The sequence below is a fragment of the Triturus cristatus genome, chromosome 12, assembly GCF_964204655.1.
Source record: "Triturus cristatus chromosome 12, aTriCri1.1, whole genome shotgun sequence".
NCBI lineage: Eukaryota > Metazoa > Chordata > Amphibia > Caudata > Salamandridae > Triturus > Triturus cristatus.
In genome coordinates, this window is record NC_140595.1 from 728,202,983 (window position 1) to 728,220,591 (window position 17,609).

Consider the following 17,609-nt stretch of genomic DNA (forward strand, 5'->3'; position numbering starts at 1 on the left):
TCTTTTTTATGCAAACCAATGGCCTAGAGTTCAGTTCTTGAGTGTGTGAGACCATTTGCTGACTGAGTGTGTACAACAAATGTTTTACACTGTACTCTGATACTGCCTTACTGCTCGGCAAGCTACCACTTTAGAGAGTAAGGTTATATCTAACTGTAGCCTCTGCCAAACCTATGGGGACTTGGGAACCTGTGCACACTGTACCTATTTGGGAACAGTATATACAGAGCCACTTTCTCACAGTAGTGATAAAGTGATTAGAGTCTTAAGGCCAACATAAAGATACAGCAAAACGTGAGGTGAAAAGCAAAAAGGTTGCTGGTAGGCCACCTTAAGGATGCCAGGTCTAACAAAAACTGAACTAAGGATAACATGAGTAAAACATCAGGTTTCTCTACTGCATTTGGTGAGACAAGTGGGCCTTCTTTTATCTTCCATTCAAGCAATCTTTGACAGACCCTTTTATTATAGAGCTTTTCAAGGATTAAAGATAAGGCACTTACAAAGGAGTCCCAAATACTCAGAGATGGTTGACTTCTGTAATATGGGTCGTAGACTAAAAGCAGCGCAAAAACAGAGTGCAACAGGGTCCAAAAAATTGAGTGCCACACGAGAGTTTGAATGCAAGCGTATCCTTTTACAGATCCAGAGATATACTCATGCAATTTTTGTTTTTAGGACAGAACGTGCATGATGAAAAAAACATTGTTTTTAAAAAGCGCATTGTAGAATATCAGTACTTTGATGTGGGAAAACTTCAAAACTTTCAAACAAAATATTTGCATGCAGTTTACAGTAAGTTGTTGTGGTCGAGTGGTTAAGGCGATGGGCTAGAAATCCATTGGGATATCCCCGCGCAGGTTCGAATCCTGCCAACAACGAGAATCTTTCTATTATCGGCTACAATTTCAGAAGTTAACCTTCAGTATTTCTTCCATTTCAGTTTTATGAATAGGTGGCTTATTTTTGTGTCACTATTGCCTCTCCACATATTTGTTATAGCTACCTCTTTCATGTCTTTGCTACACCTCATTCCTTCTTTAGCACTGGTGTAAACGCTTCAAATTATTATACCATTGCTCTCTCATTCATACCTGCGCATGCACTTGAAAGTTACTTTACCAATAAAAGACGCAAAGAGAGAAATAGAACAAAAGTGCTGGCTGGATTGGCAAACACACTTCATAAAACTGCATTTTCTTTTTTATTCTCCCCCGTGTTACATGCTTAACCTCTCCATGTGTAATTTCTCTTAACCTGCTGTCCCAGGAAGAGAATTTCATCTACAGGCTCTTTCTGTGTTTTTTTCCCTAGTCTGTCTTTCCCATTTCTTAGCTGTGTAACTGTTCCTTTATGCGCTCTATTTAAACGCCATCAATCTCATTTGAGCTCCTTGCTCCCGCTTCTGTTTTCTCCACCTCTCATACTGCCAGTTCTCTCTTTCTCTGTGGTTGGTGGCTACTTTCCTGAGCTTCCGAAGCCACGTGGTTCCTGCCTCTTGTTGTCAGACTTGAATTGGAAAAGGAACCATATTAACAAGCCTTTACCACTCACACACGGCGGAAGTTTATACTTTAATTCAGTGAGCTAAGAAAAGCGTGTTGTGGGTCCCCTACGAGCCATGGTGCTTGCTTCATCATGATTTGGCACCAGTCATTAGCCGCAGCTCTGCTAATGAGCCACTGAGGTCAGTTTCAATAATTACTCAAAAACATAACCATGCAGCCCACCCCTCAACTGTGTATTTATCTTGCTTTTCTGCTGTTCGTGTGATTAGCTGGGAGGAGCTCACGGCGACATCCTCCCTATAAAAGTGTAGATGGATCACTCTCTAACTCTTTCTTGCTTCTCATACAAATGGCTTGAAAGGTGCAGGGAAGATGCAGGTCTAATAGACAGAATAGAAGGTCTGTGCCAGGTGAGTTTCTTTGCATTGGTGTCCCATCACAGGCCCGCAAGTGTAATGTGTGATCTTTGACTCCTGGCATTTCACAAGCAGGCGGCCAGGAAACGGTTTCAGCCTATCAACCACTGAGGAGACGCAGCCTCTGAATGAGGAATGAGGAAGCAATGAATACATCCAGCCTATCACAGGAACAGCCCTGAGTGTTCCGAATTATAAATTCTCCATGTCACCGTATGTCGTTGAGCCCAAGTAGCTCGCCGTGATCGTATAGTGGTTAGTACTCTGCTTTGTGGCCGCAGCAACCTCGGTTTGAATCCGAGTCAAGGCATTGTGGTTGGCAATGTCACGGCAGTTGGGTGTTAATTTGACAGAATTAGCAAATGTACCAGTGGTTTTTGTAAAATGTCTATTAAAAACAGATACTTTCAAATATTTAAACCATCTAACAACAAATGATTTAAACTCGCATGATTATAAGCTGTAGCTATAATGTATTTACTTACATAAATTATCGTTCTTGAACCTATTGGGGGTAGAGGGGGAGCGGAGCTCACCCCCCAGGTGCAGTTGAGTGACCTGTGTTGTGGCTCTCTAGCGGGAAGGCACACATTTTGCTGTCACCCAGCCCAATCCAGACGTGTATTGGGGCCAGGTTTCAGGCAAATAGAGCAGTAAGTGCAGAGAAATGTTCACTCTCTAAAAGTGGCATTTCTAAAATAGTAAAGTTAAATCCAACCTCACCAGTAAGTAGGATTGTCAATAAATAAATAAAGCTACTCCTCTCCGATATGGAATTACCAAATAAAAAGTATAGGGGAATACCCAGAGCTAACCTATGAGAGGGGTAGACCTCACAGTAGTGAAAAATAAAATAGACTGTTTGGTACTTACAGGACATGCGAACCACCAAAGTACATATCTTATTTTTTACTTACATAGCATCATGCACCTAGGACTACCTAGGGCCTACCTTAGGTGTAAATTATATGTAATAAAAGGGGAGTTTAAGCGTTGGCAAGTAGGCTGGGACTCCCCTGGGAGACCCCTGAGTCTATGCCCAGAACCATAACTCTGCCAGTCGAGTACTTACCTAAAAGCCGATAACTCACTTTTCTTCCATAGGCTAACATTGAGTGGTTTCACTTGGAAATTCTTCTAAGTGGTGTGGAGTTTTGGAACTTTAAAATATTCATCTAAAATCAGCCGAACAACGAATTCTGATTTATTCACCTGTTATCAGGAGAGACCTCAGTGCTGCATCTTGGAGCTCAGTACTGACCCTGAAAAGTAATTTTAACCGTACTTACCAGTAACTCGAATTTCCTTCCATGGGATATCATTGCCTGCTTTTTGCTGAAAATGTTCTAAGTGTCGATTTTTGAAACTTACAAATATTCTTTAAAAATCGTACCAACTGTGAAAACGTAATTGTTTACCTGTTTTAGATAGATGTCCCAGTACTGAGCCTAGGAGCCCAGCACTGGATTACAAAAGTAACGAGAACGTACTTTACCCGTAACTTGAATTTTCTTCCATAGGAAACCATTGACTGTTTTTCTGTGAAATTTCTTCTGTCGATTTTGCAAACATGTAAATATTCCTTAAAATTGCCTGTATAACTTAAACGCAGTTTCTCAACTGCTTACAGGTGGTACAGTAGTGCTGGATCTAGGATCCAACACTGAGCTAGAAAAAGTAACCATAACCCCACTTACCTGCTAAGTGAATTTCCTTCCATAGGATAACATTGGTAATTTGATCAGCAAAAGTTTCTAAGTGTCAACTTTTAAAATAGCAAAATATTGCTTAAAAATCACGACAGTAACTAAAACAAATGTACTCACTTGTTTCCAAGAACTGTCCCAGGACTGAATCTAGGATCCAGTCCTGGATTTAGAAAAGTAATCCTGAAAGTAATTAATTGCATATAACTTAAAATTCCCATTGAGCTCAATGTATTATTGTGATTCAAATTGTGTTGCCTATTGCAATAAACTGTAACTATTACCTGCAAAAGTCAATTGCCTATTGCAAAGTATTTAACTAAAGCATCTCATTCTGAGAAAGTATATTTTGATACCTATTGTTGGTTCTAAAATAAAACAACAATATCTTTTTTATGCAAACCAATGGCCTAGAGTTCAGTTCTTGAGTGTGTGAGACCATTTGCTGACTGAGTGTGTACAACAAATGTTTTACACTGTACTCTGATACTGCCTTACTGCTCGGCAAGCTACCACTTTAGAGAGTAAGGTTATATCTAACTGTAGCCTCTGTCAAACCTATGGGGACTTGGGAACCTGTGCACACTGTACCTATTTGGGAACAGTATATACAGAGCCACTTTCTCACAGTAGTGATAAAGTGATTAGAGTCCTAAGGCCAACATAAAGATACAGCAAAACGTGAGGTGAAAAGCAAAAAGGTTGCTGGTAGGCCACCTTAAGGATGCCAGGTCTAACAAAAACTGAACTAAGGATAACATGAGTAAAACATCAGGTTTCTCTACTGCATTTGGTGAGACAAGTGGACCTTCTTTTATCTTCCATTCAAGCAATCTTTGACAGACCCCTTTATTATAGAGCTTTTCAAGGATTAAAGATAAGGCACTTACAAAGGAGTCCCAAATACTCAGAGATGGTTGACTTCTGTAATATGGGTCGTAGACTAAAAGCAGCGCAAAAACAGAGTGCAACAGGGTCCAAAAAATTGAGTGCCACACGAGAGTTTGAATGCAAGCGTATCCTTTTACAGATCCAGAGATATACTCATGCAATTTTTGTTTTTAGGACAGAACGTGCATGATGAAAAAAACATTGTTTTTAAAAAGCGCATTGTAGAATATCAGTACTTTGATGTGGGAAAACTTCAAAACTTTCAAACAAAATATTTGCATGCAGCTTACAGTAAGTTGTTGTGGTCGAGTGGTTAAGGCGATGGGCTAGAAATCCATTGGGGTATCCCCGCGCAGGATCGAATCCTGCCAACAACGAGAATCTTTCTATTATCGGCTACAATTTCAGAAGTTAACCTTCAGTATTTCTTCCATTTCAGTTTTATGAATAGGTGGCTTATTTTTGTGTCACTATTGCCTCTCCACATATTTGTTATAGCTACCTCTTTCATGTCTTTGCTACACCTCATTCCTTCTTTAGCACTGGTGTAAACGCTTCAAATTATTATACCATTGCTCTCTCATTCATACCTGCGCATGCACTTGAAAGTTACTTTACCAATAAAAGACGCAAAGAGAGAAATAGAACAAAAGTGCTGGCTGGATTGGCAAACACACTTCATAAAACTGCATTTTCTTTTTTATTCTCCCCCGTGTTACATGCTTAACCTCTCCATGTGTAATTTCTCTTAACCTGCTGTCCCAGGAAGAGAATTTCATCTACAGGCTCTTTCTGTGTTTTTTTCCCTAGTCTGTCTTTCCCATTTCTTAGCTGTGTAACTGTTCCTTTATGCGCTCTATTTAAACGCCATCAATCTCATTTGAGCTCCTTGCTCCCGCTTCTGTTTTCTCCACCTCTCATACTGCCAGTTCTCTCTTTCTCTGTGGTTGGTGGCTACTTTCCTGAGCTTCCGAAGCCACGTGGTTCCTGCCTCTTGTTGTCAGACTTGAATTGGAAAAGGAACCATATTACCAAGCCTATACCACTCACACACGGCGGAAGTTTATACTTTAATTCAGTGAGCTAAGAAAAGCGTGTTGTGGGTCCCCTACGAGCCATGGTGCTTGCTTCATCATGATTTGGCACCAGTCATTAGCCGCAGCTCTGCTAATGAGCCACTGAGGTCAGTTTCAATAATTACTCAAAAACATAACCATGCAGCCCACCCCTCAACTGTGTATTTATCTTGCTTTTCTGCTGTTCGTGTGATTAGCTGGGAGGAGCTCACGGCGACATCCTCCCTATAAAAGTGTAGATGGATCACTCTCTAACTCTTTCTTGCTTCTCATACAAATGGCTTGAAAGGTGCAGGGAAGATGCAGGTCTAATAGACAGAATAGAAGGTCTGTGCCAGGTGAGTTTCTTTGCATTGGTGTCCCATCACAGGCACGCAAGTGTAATGTGTGATCTTTGACTCCTGGCATTTCACAAGCAGGCGGCCAGGAAACGGTTTCAGCCTATCAACCACTGAGGAGACGCAGCCTCTGAATGAGGAATGAGGAAGCAATGAATACATCCAGCCTATCACAGGAACAGCCCTGAGTGTTCCGAATTATAAATTCTCCATGTCACCGTATGTCGTTGAGCCCAAGTAGCTCGCCGTGATCGTATAGTGGTTAGTACTCTGCTTTGTGGCCGCAGCAACCTCGGTTTGAATCCGAGTCACGGCATTGTGGTTGGCAATGTCACGGCAGTTGGGTGTTAATTTGACAGAATTAGCAAATGTACCAGTGGTTTTTGTAAAATGTCTATTAAAAACAGATCCTTTCAAATATTTAAACCATCTAACAACAAATGATTTAAACTCGCATCATTATAAGCTGTAGCTATAATGTATTTACTTACATAAATTATCGTTCTTGAACCTATTGGGGGTGGAGGGGGAGCGGAGCTCACACCCCAGGTGCAGTTGAGTGACCTGTGTTGTGGCTCTCTAGAGGGAAGGCACACATTTTGCTGTCACCCAGCCCAATCCAGACGTGTATTGGGGCCAGGTTTCAGGCAAATAGAGCAGTAAGTGCAGAGAAATGTTCACTCTCTAAAAGTGGCATTTCTAAAATAGTAAAGTTAAATCCAACCTCACCAGTAAGTAGGATTGTCAATAAATAAATAAAGCTACTCCTCTCCGATATGGAATTACCAAATAAAAAGTATAGGGGAATACCCAGAGGTAACCTATGAGAGGGTAGACCTCACAGTAGTGAAAAATGAAATAGACTGTTTGGTACTTACAGGACATGCGAACCACCAAAGTACATATCTTATTTTTTACTTACATAGCATCATGCACCTAGGACTACCTAGGGCCTACCTTAGGTGTAAATTATATGTAATAAAAGGGGAGTTTAAGGCTTGGCAAGTAGGCTGGGACTCCCCTGGGAGACCCCTGAGTCTATGCCCAGAACCATAACTCTGCCAGTCGAGTACTTACCTAAAAGCCGATAACTCACTTTTCTTCCATAGGCTAACATTGAGTGGTTTCACTTGGAAATTCTTCTAAGTGGTGTGGAGTTTTGGAACTTTAAAATATTCATCTAAAATCAGCCGAACAACGAATTCTGATTTATTCACCTGTTATCAGGAGAGACCTCAGTGCTGCATCTTGGAGCTCAGTACTGACCCTGAAAAGTAATTTTAACCGTACTTACCAGTAACTCGAATTTCCTTCCATGGGATATCATTGCCTGCTTTTTCCTGAAAATGTTCTAAGTGTCGATTTTTGAAACTTACAAATATTCTTTAAAAATCGTACCAACTGTGAAAACGTAATTGTTTACCTGTTTTAGATAGATGTCCCAGTACTGAGCCTAGGAGCCCAGCACTGGATTACAAAAGTAACGAGAACGTACTTTACCCGTAACTTGAATTTTCTTCCATAGGAAACCATTGACTGTTTTTCTGTGAAATTTCTTCTGTCGATTTTGCAAACATGTAAATATTCCTTAAAAATCGCCTGTATAACTTAAACGCAGTTTCTCAACTGCTTACAGGTGGTACAGTAGTGCTGGATCTAGGATCCAACACTGAGCTAGAAAAAGTAACCATAACCCCACTTACCTGCTAAGTGAATTTCCTTCCATAGGATAACATTGGTAATTTGATCAGCAAAAGTTTCTAAGTGTCAACTTTCAAAATAGCAAAATATTGCTTAAAAATCACGACAGTAACTAAAACAAATGTACTCACTTGTTTCCAAGAACTGTCCCAGGACTGAATCTAGGATCCAGTCCTGGATTTAGAAAAGTAATCCTGAAAGTAATTAATTGCATATAACTTAAAATTCCCATTGAGCTCAATGTATTATTGTGATTCAAATTGTGTTGCCTATTGCAATAAACTGTAACTATTACCTGCAAAAGTCAATTGCCTATTGCAAAGTATTTAACTAAAGCATCTCATTCTGAGAAAGTATATTTTGATACCTATTGTTGGTTCTAAAATAAAACAACAATATCTTTTTTATGCAAACCAATGGCCTAGAGTTCAGTTCTTGAGTGTGTGAGACCATTTGCTGACTGAGTGTGTACAACAAATGTTTTACACTGTACTCTGATACTGCCTTACTGCTCGGCAAGCTACCACTTTAGAGAGTAAGGTTATATCTAACTGTAGCCTCTGCCAAACCTATGGGGACTTGGGAACCTGTGTACACTGTACCTATTTGGGAACAGTATATACAGAGCCACTTTCTCACAGTAGTGATAAAGTGATTAGAGTCCTAAGGCCAACATAAAGATACAGCAAAACGTGAGGTGAAAAGCAAAAAGGTTGCTGGTAGGCCACCTTAAGGATGCCAGGTCTAACAAAAACTGAACTAAGGATAACATGAGTAAAACATCAGGTTTCTCTACTGCATTTGGTGAGACAAGTGGGCCTTCTTTTATCTTCCATTCAAGCAATCTTTGACAGACCCCTTTATTATAGAGCTTTTCAAGGATTAAAGATAAGGCACTTACAAAGGAGTCCCAAATACTCAGAGATGGTTGACTTCTGTAATATGGGTCGTAGACTAAAAGCAGCGCAAAAACAGAGTGCAACAGGGTCCAAAAAAGTTGAGTGCCACACGAGAGTTTGAATGCAAGCGTATCCTTTTACAGATCCAGAGATATACTCATGCAATTTTTGTTTTTAGGACAGAACGTGCATGATGAAAAAAACATTGTTTTTAAAAAGCGCATTGTAGAATATCAGTACTTTGATGTGGGAAAACTTCAAAACTTTCAAACAAAATATTTGCATGCAGCTTACAGTAAGTTGTTGTGGCCGAGTGGTTAAGGCGATGGGCTAGAAATCAATTGGGGTATCCCCGCGCAGGTTCGAATCCTGCCAACAACGAGAATCTTTCTATTATCGGCTACAATTTCAGAAGTTAACCTTTAGTATTTCTTCCATTTCAGTTTTATGAATAGGTGGCTTATTTTTGTGTCACTATTACCTCTCCACATATTTGTTATAGCTACCTCTTTCATGTCTTTGCTACACCTCATTCCTTCTTTAGCACTGGTGTAAACGCTTCAAATTATTATACCATTGCTCTCTCATTCATACCTGCGCATGCACTTGAAAGTTACTTTACCAATAAAAGACGCAAAGAGAGAAATAGAACAAAAGTGCTGGCTGGATTGGCAAACACACTTCATAAAACTGCATTTTCTTTTTTATTCTCCCCCGTGTTACATGCTTAACCTCTCCATGTGTAATTTCTCTTAACCTGCTGTCCCAGGAAGAGAATTTCATCTACAGGCTCTTTCTGTGTTTTTTTCTCTAGTCTGTCTTTCCCATTTCTTAGCTGTGTAACTGTTCCTTTATGCGCTCTATTTAAACGCCATCAATCTCATTTGAGCTCCTTGCTCCCGCTTCTGTTTTCTCCACCTCTCATACTGCCAGTTCTCTCTTTCTCTGTGGTTGGTGGCTACTTTCCTGACCTTCCGAAGCCACGTGGTTCCTGCCTCTTGTTGTCAGACTTGAATTGGAAAAGGAACCATATTAACAAGCCTTTACCACTCACACACGGCGGAAGTTTATACTTTAATTCAGTGAGCTAAGAAAAGCGTGTTGTGGGTCCCCTACGAGCCATGGTGCTTGCTTCATCATGATTTGGCACCAGTCATTAGCCGCAGCTCTGCTAATGAGCCACTGAGGTCAGTTTCAATAATTACTCAAAAACATAACCATGCAGCCCACCCCTCAACTGTGTATTTATCTTGCTTTTCTGCTGTTCGTGTGATTAGCTGGGAGGAGCTCACGGCGACATCCTCCCTATAAAAGTGTAGATGGATCACTCTCTAACTCTTTCTTGCTTCTCATACAAATGGCTTGAAAGGTGCAGGGAAGATGCAGGTCTAATAGACAGAATAGAAGGTCTGTGCCAGGTGGGTTTCTTTGCATTGGTGTCCCATCACAGGCCCGCAAGTGTAATGTGTGATCTTTGACTCCTGGCATTTCACAAGCAGGCGGCCAGGAAACGGTTTCAGCCTATCAACCACTGAGGAGACGCAGCCTCTGAATGAGGAATGAGGAAGCAATGAATACATCCAGCCTATCACAGGAACAGCCCTGAGTGTTCCGAATTATAAATTCTCCATGTCACCGTATGTCGTTGAGCCCAAGTAGCTCGCCGTGATCGTATAGTGGTTAGTACTCTGCTTTGTGGCCGCAGCAACCTCGGTTTGAATCCGAGTCACGGCATTGCAGTTGGCAATGTCACGGCAGTTGGGTGTTAATTTGACAGAATTAGCAAATGTACCAGTGGTTTTTGTAAAATGTCTATTAAAAACAGATCCTTTCAAATATTTAAACCATCTAACAACAAATGATTTAAACTCGCATGATTATAAGCTGTAGCTATAATGTATTTACTTACATAAATTATCGTTCTTGAACCTATTGGGGGTAGAGGGGGAGCGGAGCTCACCCCCCAGGTGCAGTTGAGTGACCTGTGTTGTGGCTTTCTAGCGGGAAGGCACACATTTTGCTGTCACCCAGCCCAATCCAGACGTGTATTGGGGCCAGGTTTCAGGCAAATAGAGCAGTAAGTGCAGAGAAATGTTCACTCTCTAAAAGTGGCATTTCTAAAATAGTAAAGTTAAATCCAACCTCACCAGTAAGTAGGATTGTCAATAAATAAATAAAGCTACTCCTCTCCGATATGGAATTACCAAATAAAAAGTATAGGGGAATACCCAGAGCTAACCTATGAGAGGGGTAGACCTCACAGTAGTGAAAAATAAAATAGACTGTTTGGTACTTACAGGACATGCGAACCACCAAAGTACATATCTTATTTTTTACTTACATAGCATCATGCACCTAGGACTACCTAGGGCCTACCTTAGGTGTAAATTATATGTAATAAAAGGGGAGTTTAAGGCTTGGCAAGTAGGCTGGGACTCCCCTGGGAGACCCCTGAGTCTATGCCCAGAACCATAACTCTGCCAGTCGAGTACTTACCTAAAAGCCGATAACTCACTTTTCTTCCATAGGCTAACATTGAGTGGTTTCACTTGGAAATTCTTCTAAGTGGTGTGGAGTTTTGGAACATTAAAATATTCATCTAAAATCAGCCGAACAACGAATTCTGATTTATTCACCTGTTATCAGGAGAGACCTCAGTGCTGCATCTTGGAGCTCAGTACTGACCCTGAAAAGTAATTTTAACCGTACTTACCAGTAACTCGAATTTCCTTCCATAGTATATCATTGCCTGCTTTTTGCTGAAAATGTTCTAAGTGTCGATTTTTGAAACTTACAAATATTCTTTAAAAATCGTACCAACTGTGAAAACGTAATTGTTTACCTGTTTTAGATAGATGTCCCAGTACTGAGCCTAGGAGCCCAGCACTGGATTACAAAAGTAACGAGAACGTACTTTACCCGTAACTTGAATTTTCTTCCATAGGAAACCATTGACTGTTTTTCTGTGAAATTTCTTCTGTCGATTTTGCAAACATGTAAATATTCCTTAAAAATCGCCTGTATAACTTAAACGCAGTTTCTCAACTGCTTACAGGTGGTACAGTAGTGCTGGATCTAGGATCCAACACTGAGCTAGAAAAAGTAACCATAACCCCACTTACCTGCTAAGTGAATTTCCTTCCATAGGATAACATTGGTAATTTGATCAGCAAAAGTTTCTAAGTGTCAACTTTCAAAATAGCAAAATATTGCTTAAAAATCACGACAGTAACTAAAACAAATGTACTCACTTGTTTCCAAGAACTCTCCCAGGACTGAATCTAGGATCCAGTCCTGGATTTAGAAAAGTAATCCTGAAAGTAATTAATTGCATATAACTTAAAATTCCCATTGAGCTCAATGTATTATTGTGATTCAAATTGTGTTGCCTATTGCAATAAACTGTAACTATTACCTGCAAAAGTCAATTGCCTATTGCAAAGTATTTAACTAAAGCATCTCATTCTGAGAAAGTATATTTTGATACCTATTGTTGGTTCTAACATAAAACAACAATATCTTTTTTATGCAAACCAATGGCCTAGAGTTCAGTTCTTGAGTGTGTGAGACCATTTGCTGACTGAGTGTGTACAACAAATGTTTTACACTGTACTCTGATACTGCCTTACTGCTCGGCAAGCTACCACATTAGAGAGTAAGGTTATATCTAACTGTAGCCTCTGCCAAACCTATGGGGACTTGGGAACCTGTGCACACTGTACCTATTTGGGAACAGTATATACAGAGCCACTTTCTCACAGTAGTGATAAAGTGATTAGAGTCCTAAGGCCAACATAAAGATACAGCAAAACGTGAGGTGAAAAGCAAAAAGGTTGCTGGTAGGCCACCTTAAGGATGCCAGGTCTAACAAAAACTGAACTAAGGATAACATGAGTAAAACATCAGGTTTCTCTACTGCATTTGGTGAGACAAGTGGGCCTTCTTTTATCTTCCATTCAAGCAATCTTTGACAGACCCCTTTATTATAGAGCTTTTTAAGGATTAAAGATAAGGCACTTACAAAGGAGTCCCAAATACTCAGAGATGGTTGACTTCTGTAATATGGGTCGTAGACTAAAAGCAGCGCAAAAACAGAGTGCAACAGGGTCCAAAAAATTGAGTGCCACACGAGAGTTTGAATGCAAGCGTATCCTTTTACAGATCCAGAGATATACTCATGCAATTTTTGTTTTTAGGACAGAACGTGCATGATGAAAAAAACATTGTTTTTAAAAAGCGCATTGTAGAATATCAGTACTTTGATGTGGGAAAACTTCAAAACTTTCAAACAAAATATTTGCATGCAGCTTACAGTAAGTTGTTGTGGCCTAGTGGTTAAGGTGATGGGCTAGAAATCCATTGGGGTATCCCCGTGCAGGTTCGAATCCTGCCAACAACGAGAATCTTTCTATTATCGGCTACAATTTCAGAAGTTAACCTTTAGTATTTCTTCCATTTCAGTTTTATGAATAGGTGGCTTATTTTTGTGTCACTATTGCCTCTCCACATATTTGTTATAGCTACCTCTTTCATGTCTTTGCTACACCTCATTCCTTCTTTAGCACTGGTGTAAACGCTTCAAATTATTATACCATTGCTCTCTCATTCATACCTGCGCATGCACTTGAAAGTTACTTTACCAATAAAAGACGCAAAGAGAGAAATAGAACAAAAGTGCTGGCTGGATTGGCAAACACACTTCATAAAACTGCATTTTCTTTTTTATTCTCCCCCGTGTTACATGCTTAACCTCTCCATGTGTAATTTCTCTTAACCTGCTGTCCCAGGAAGAGAATTTCATCTACAGGCTCTTTCTGTGTTTTTTTCCCTAGTCTGTCTTTCCCATTTCTTAGCTGTGTAACTGTTCCTTTATGCGCTCTATTTAAACGCCATCAATCTCATTTGAGCTCCTTGCTCCCGCTTCTGTTTTCTCCACCTCTCATACTGCCAGTTCTCTCTTTCTCTGTGGTTGGTGGCTACTTTCCTGACCTTCCGAAGCCACGTGGTTCCTGCCTCTTGTTGTCAGACTTGAATTGGAAAAGGAACCATATTAACAAGCCTTTACCACTCACACACGGCGGAAGTTTATACTTTAATTCAGTGAGCTAAGAAAAGCGTGTTGTGGGTCCCCTACGAGCCATGGTGCTTGCTTCATCATGATTTGGCACCAGTCATTAGCCGCAGCTCTGCTAATGTGCCACTGAGGTCAGTTTTAATAATTACTCAAAAACATAACCATGCAGCCCACCCCTCAACTGTGTATTTATCTTGCTTTTCTGCTGTTCGTGTGATTAGCTGGGAGGAGCTCACGGCGACACCCTCCCTATAAAAGTGTAGATGGATCACTCTCTAACTCTTTCTTGCTTCTCATACAAATGGCTTGAAAGGTGCAGGGAAGATGCAGGTCTAATAGACAGAATAGAAGGTCTGTGCCAGGTGGGTTTCTTTGCATTGGTGTCCCATCACAGGCCCGCAAGTGTAATGTGTGATCTTTGACTCCTGGCATTTCACAAGCAGGCGGCCAGGAAACGGTTTCAGCCTATCAACCACTGAGGAGACGCAGCCTCTGAATGAGGAATGAGGAAGCAATGAATACATCCAGCCTATCACAGGAACAGCCCTGAGTGTTCCGAATGATAAATTCTCCATGTCACCACATGTCGTTGAGCCCAAGTAGCTCGCCGTGATCGTATAGTGGTTAGTACTCTGCGTTGTGGCCGCAGCAACCTCGGTTCGAATCCAAGTCACGGCATTGTGGATGGCAATGTCACGGCAGTTGGGTGTTAATTTGACAGAATTAGCAAATGTACCAGTGGTTTTTGTAAAATGTCTATTAAAAACAGATCCTTTCAAATATTTAAACCATCTAACAACAAATGATTTAAACTCGCATCATTATAAGCTGTAGCTATAATGTATTTACTTACATAAATTATCGTTCTTGAACCTATTGGGGGTGGAGGGGGAGCGGAGCTCACACCCCAGGTGCAGTTGAGTGACCTGTGTTGTGGCTCTCTAGAGGGAAGGCACACATTTTGCTGTCACCCAGCCCAATCCAGACGTGTATTGGGGCCAGGTTTCAGGCAAATAGAGCAGTAAGTGCAGAGAAATGTTCACTCTCTAAAAGTGGCATTTCTAAAATAGTAAAGTTAAATCCAACCTCACCAGTAAGTAGGATTGTCAATAAATAAATAAAGCTACTCCTCTCCGATATGGAATTACCAAATAAAAAGTATAGGGGAATACCCAGAGCTAACCTATGAGAGGGTAGACCTCACAGTAGTGAAAAATGAAATAGACTGTTTGGTACTTACAGGACATGCGAACCACCAAAGTACATATCTTATTTTTTACTTACATAGCATCATGCACCTAGGACTACCTAGGGCCTACCTTAGGTGTAAATTATATGTAATAAAAGGGGAGTTTAAGGCTTGGCAAGTAGGCTGGGACTCCCCTGGGAGACCCCTGAGTCTATGCCCAGAACCATAACTCTGCCAGTCGAGTACTTACCTAAAAGCCGATAACTCACTTTTCTTCCATAGGCTAACATTGAGTGGTTTCACTTGGAAATTCTTCTAAGTGGTGTGGAGTTTTGGAACTTTAAAATATTCATCTAAAATCAGCCGAACAACGAATTCTGATTTATTCACCTGTTATCAGGAGAGACCTCAGTGCTGCATCTTGGAGCTCAGTACTGACCCTGAAAAGTAATTTTAACCGTACTTACCAGTAACTCGAATTTCCTTCCATGGGATATCATTGCCTGCTTTTTGCTGAAAATGTTCTAAGTGTCGATTTTTGAAACTTACAAATATTCTTTAAAAATCGTACCAACTGTGAAAACGTAATTGTTTACCTGTTTTAGATAGATGTCCCAGTACTGAGCCTAGGAGCCCAGCACTGGATTACAAAAGTAACGAGAACGTACTTTACCCGTAACTTGAATTTTCTTCCATAGGAAACCATTGACTGTTTTTCTGTGAAATTTCTTCTGTCGATTTTGCAAACATGTAAATATTCCTTAAAAATCGCCTGTATAACTTAAACGCAGTTTCTCAACTGCTTACAGGTGGTACAGTAGTGCTGGATCTAGGATCCAACACTGAGCTAGAAAAAGTAACCATAACCCCACTTACCTGCTAAGTGAATTTCCTTCCATAGGATAACATTGGTAATTTGATCAGCAAAAGTTTCTAAGTGTCAACTTTCAAAATAGCAAAATATTGCTTAAAAATCACGACAGTAACTAAAACAAATGTACTCACTTGTTTCCAAGAACTGTCCCAGGACTGAATCTAGGATCCAGTCCTGGATTTAGAAAAGTAATCCTGAAAGTAATTAATTGCATATAACTTAAAATTCCCATTGAGCTCAATGTATTATTGTGATTCAAATTGTGTTGCCTATTGCAATAAACTGTAACTATTACCTGCAAAAGTCAATTGCCTATTGCAAAGTATTTAACTAAAGCATCTCATTCTGAGAAAGTATATTTTGATACCTATTGTTGGTTCTAAAATAAAACAACAATATCTTTTTTATGCAAACCAATGGCCTAGAGTTCAGTTCTTGAGTGTGTGAGACCATTTGCTGACTGAGTGTGTACAACAAATGTTTTACACTGTACTCTGATACTGCCTTACTGCTCGGCAAGCTACCACTTTAGAGAGTAAAGTTATATCTAACTGTAGCCTCTGCCAAACCTATGGGGACTTGGGAACCTGTGCACACTGTACCTATTTGGGAACAGTATATACAGAGCCACTTTCTCACAGTAGTGATAAAGTGATTAGAGTCCTAAGGCCAACCTAAAGATACAGCAAAACGTGAGGTGAAAAGCAAAAAGGTTGCTGGTAGGCCACCTTAAGGATGCCAGGTCTAACAAAAACTGAACTAAGGATAACATGAGTAAAACGTCAGGTTTCTCTACTGCATTTGGTGAGACAAGTGGGCCTTCTTTTATCTTCCATTCAAGCAATCTTTGACAGACCCCTTTATTATAGAGCTTTTCAAGGATTAAAGATAAGGCACTTACAAAGGAGTCCCAAATACTCAGAGATGGTTGACTTCTGTAATATGGGTCGTAGACTAAAAGCAGCGCAAAAACAGAGTGCAACAGGGTCCAAAAAAGTTGAGTGCCACACGAGAGTTTGAATGCAAGCGTATCCTTTTACAGATCCAGAGATATACTCATGCAATTTTTGTTTTTAGGACAGAACGTGCATGATGAAAAAAACATTGTTTTTAAAAAGCGCATTGTAGAATATCAGTACTTTGATGTGGGAAAACTTCAAAACTTTCAAACAAAATATTTGCATGCAGCTTACAGTAAGTTGTTGTGGCCGAGTGGTTAAGGCGATGGGCTAGAAATCCATTGGGGTATCCCCGCGCAGGTTCGAATCCTGCCAACAACGATAATCTTTCTATTATCGGCTACAATTTCAGAAGTTAACCTTTAGTATTTCTTCCATTTCAGTTTTATGAATAGGTGGCTTATTTTTGTGTCACTATTACCTCTCCACATATTTGTTATAGCTACCTCTTTCATGTCTTTGCTACACCTCATTCCTTCTTTAGCACTGGTGTAAACGCTTCAAATTATTATACCATTGCTCTCTCATTCATACCTGCGCATGCACTTGAAAGTTACTTTACCAATAAAAGACGCAAAGAGAGAAATAGAACAAAAGTGCTGGCTGGATTGGCAAACACACTTCATAAAACTGCATTTTCTTTTTTATTCTCCCCCGTGTTACATGCTTAACCTCTCCATGTGTAATTTCTCTTAACCTGCTGTCCCAGGAAGAGAATTTCATCTACAGGCTCTTTCTGTGTTTTTTTCCCTAGTCTGTCTTTCCCATTTCTTAGCTGTGTAACTGTTCCTTTATGCGCTCTATTTAAACGCCATCAATCTCATTTGAGCTCCTTGCTCCCGCTTCTGTTTTCTCCACCTCTCATACTGCCAGTTCTCTCTTTCTCTGTGGTTGGTGGCTACTTTCCTGACCTTCCGAAGCCACGTGGTTCCTGCCTCTTGTTGTCAGACTTGAATTGGAAAAGGAACCATATTAACA

At 40.3% G+C, this 17,609-nt stretch overlaps 5 non-coding genes across 5 annotated transcripts; all 5 read left to right on the forward strand.

The window, feature by feature from the left end:
- Nucleotides 1–799: 799 nt before the first annotated feature.
- On the forward strand, nucleotides 800–881 carry TRNAS-AGA (transfer RNA serine (anticodon AGA)). Its single transcript has one exon. It is a non-coding gene; the product is annotated as a tRNA-Ser (tRNA).
- Nucleotides 882–4,816: 3,935 nt separating this feature from the next.
- On the forward strand, nucleotides 4,817–4,898 carry TRNAS-AGA (transfer RNA serine (anticodon AGA)). The gene has a single exon. It is a non-coding gene; the product is annotated as a tRNA-Ser (tRNA).
- Nucleotides 4,899–8,834: 3,936 nt separating this feature from the next.
- Nucleotides 8,835–8,916, forward strand: TRNAS-AGA (transfer RNA serine (anticodon AGA)). The gene has a single exon. It is a non-coding gene; the product is annotated as a tRNA-Ser (tRNA).
- Nucleotides 8,917–12,852: 3,936 nt separating this feature from the next.
- Nucleotides 12,853–12,934, forward strand: TRNAS-AGA (transfer RNA serine (anticodon AGA)). Its single transcript has one exon. It is a non-coding gene; the product is annotated as a tRNA-Ser (tRNA).
- Nucleotides 12,935–16,870: 3,936 nt separating this feature from the next.
- Nucleotides 16,871–16,952, forward strand: TRNAS-AGA (transfer RNA serine (anticodon AGA)). The gene has a single exon. It is a non-coding gene; the product is annotated as a tRNA-Ser (tRNA).
- The last annotated feature ends 657 nt before the right edge of the window (nucleotides 16,953–17,609 follow it).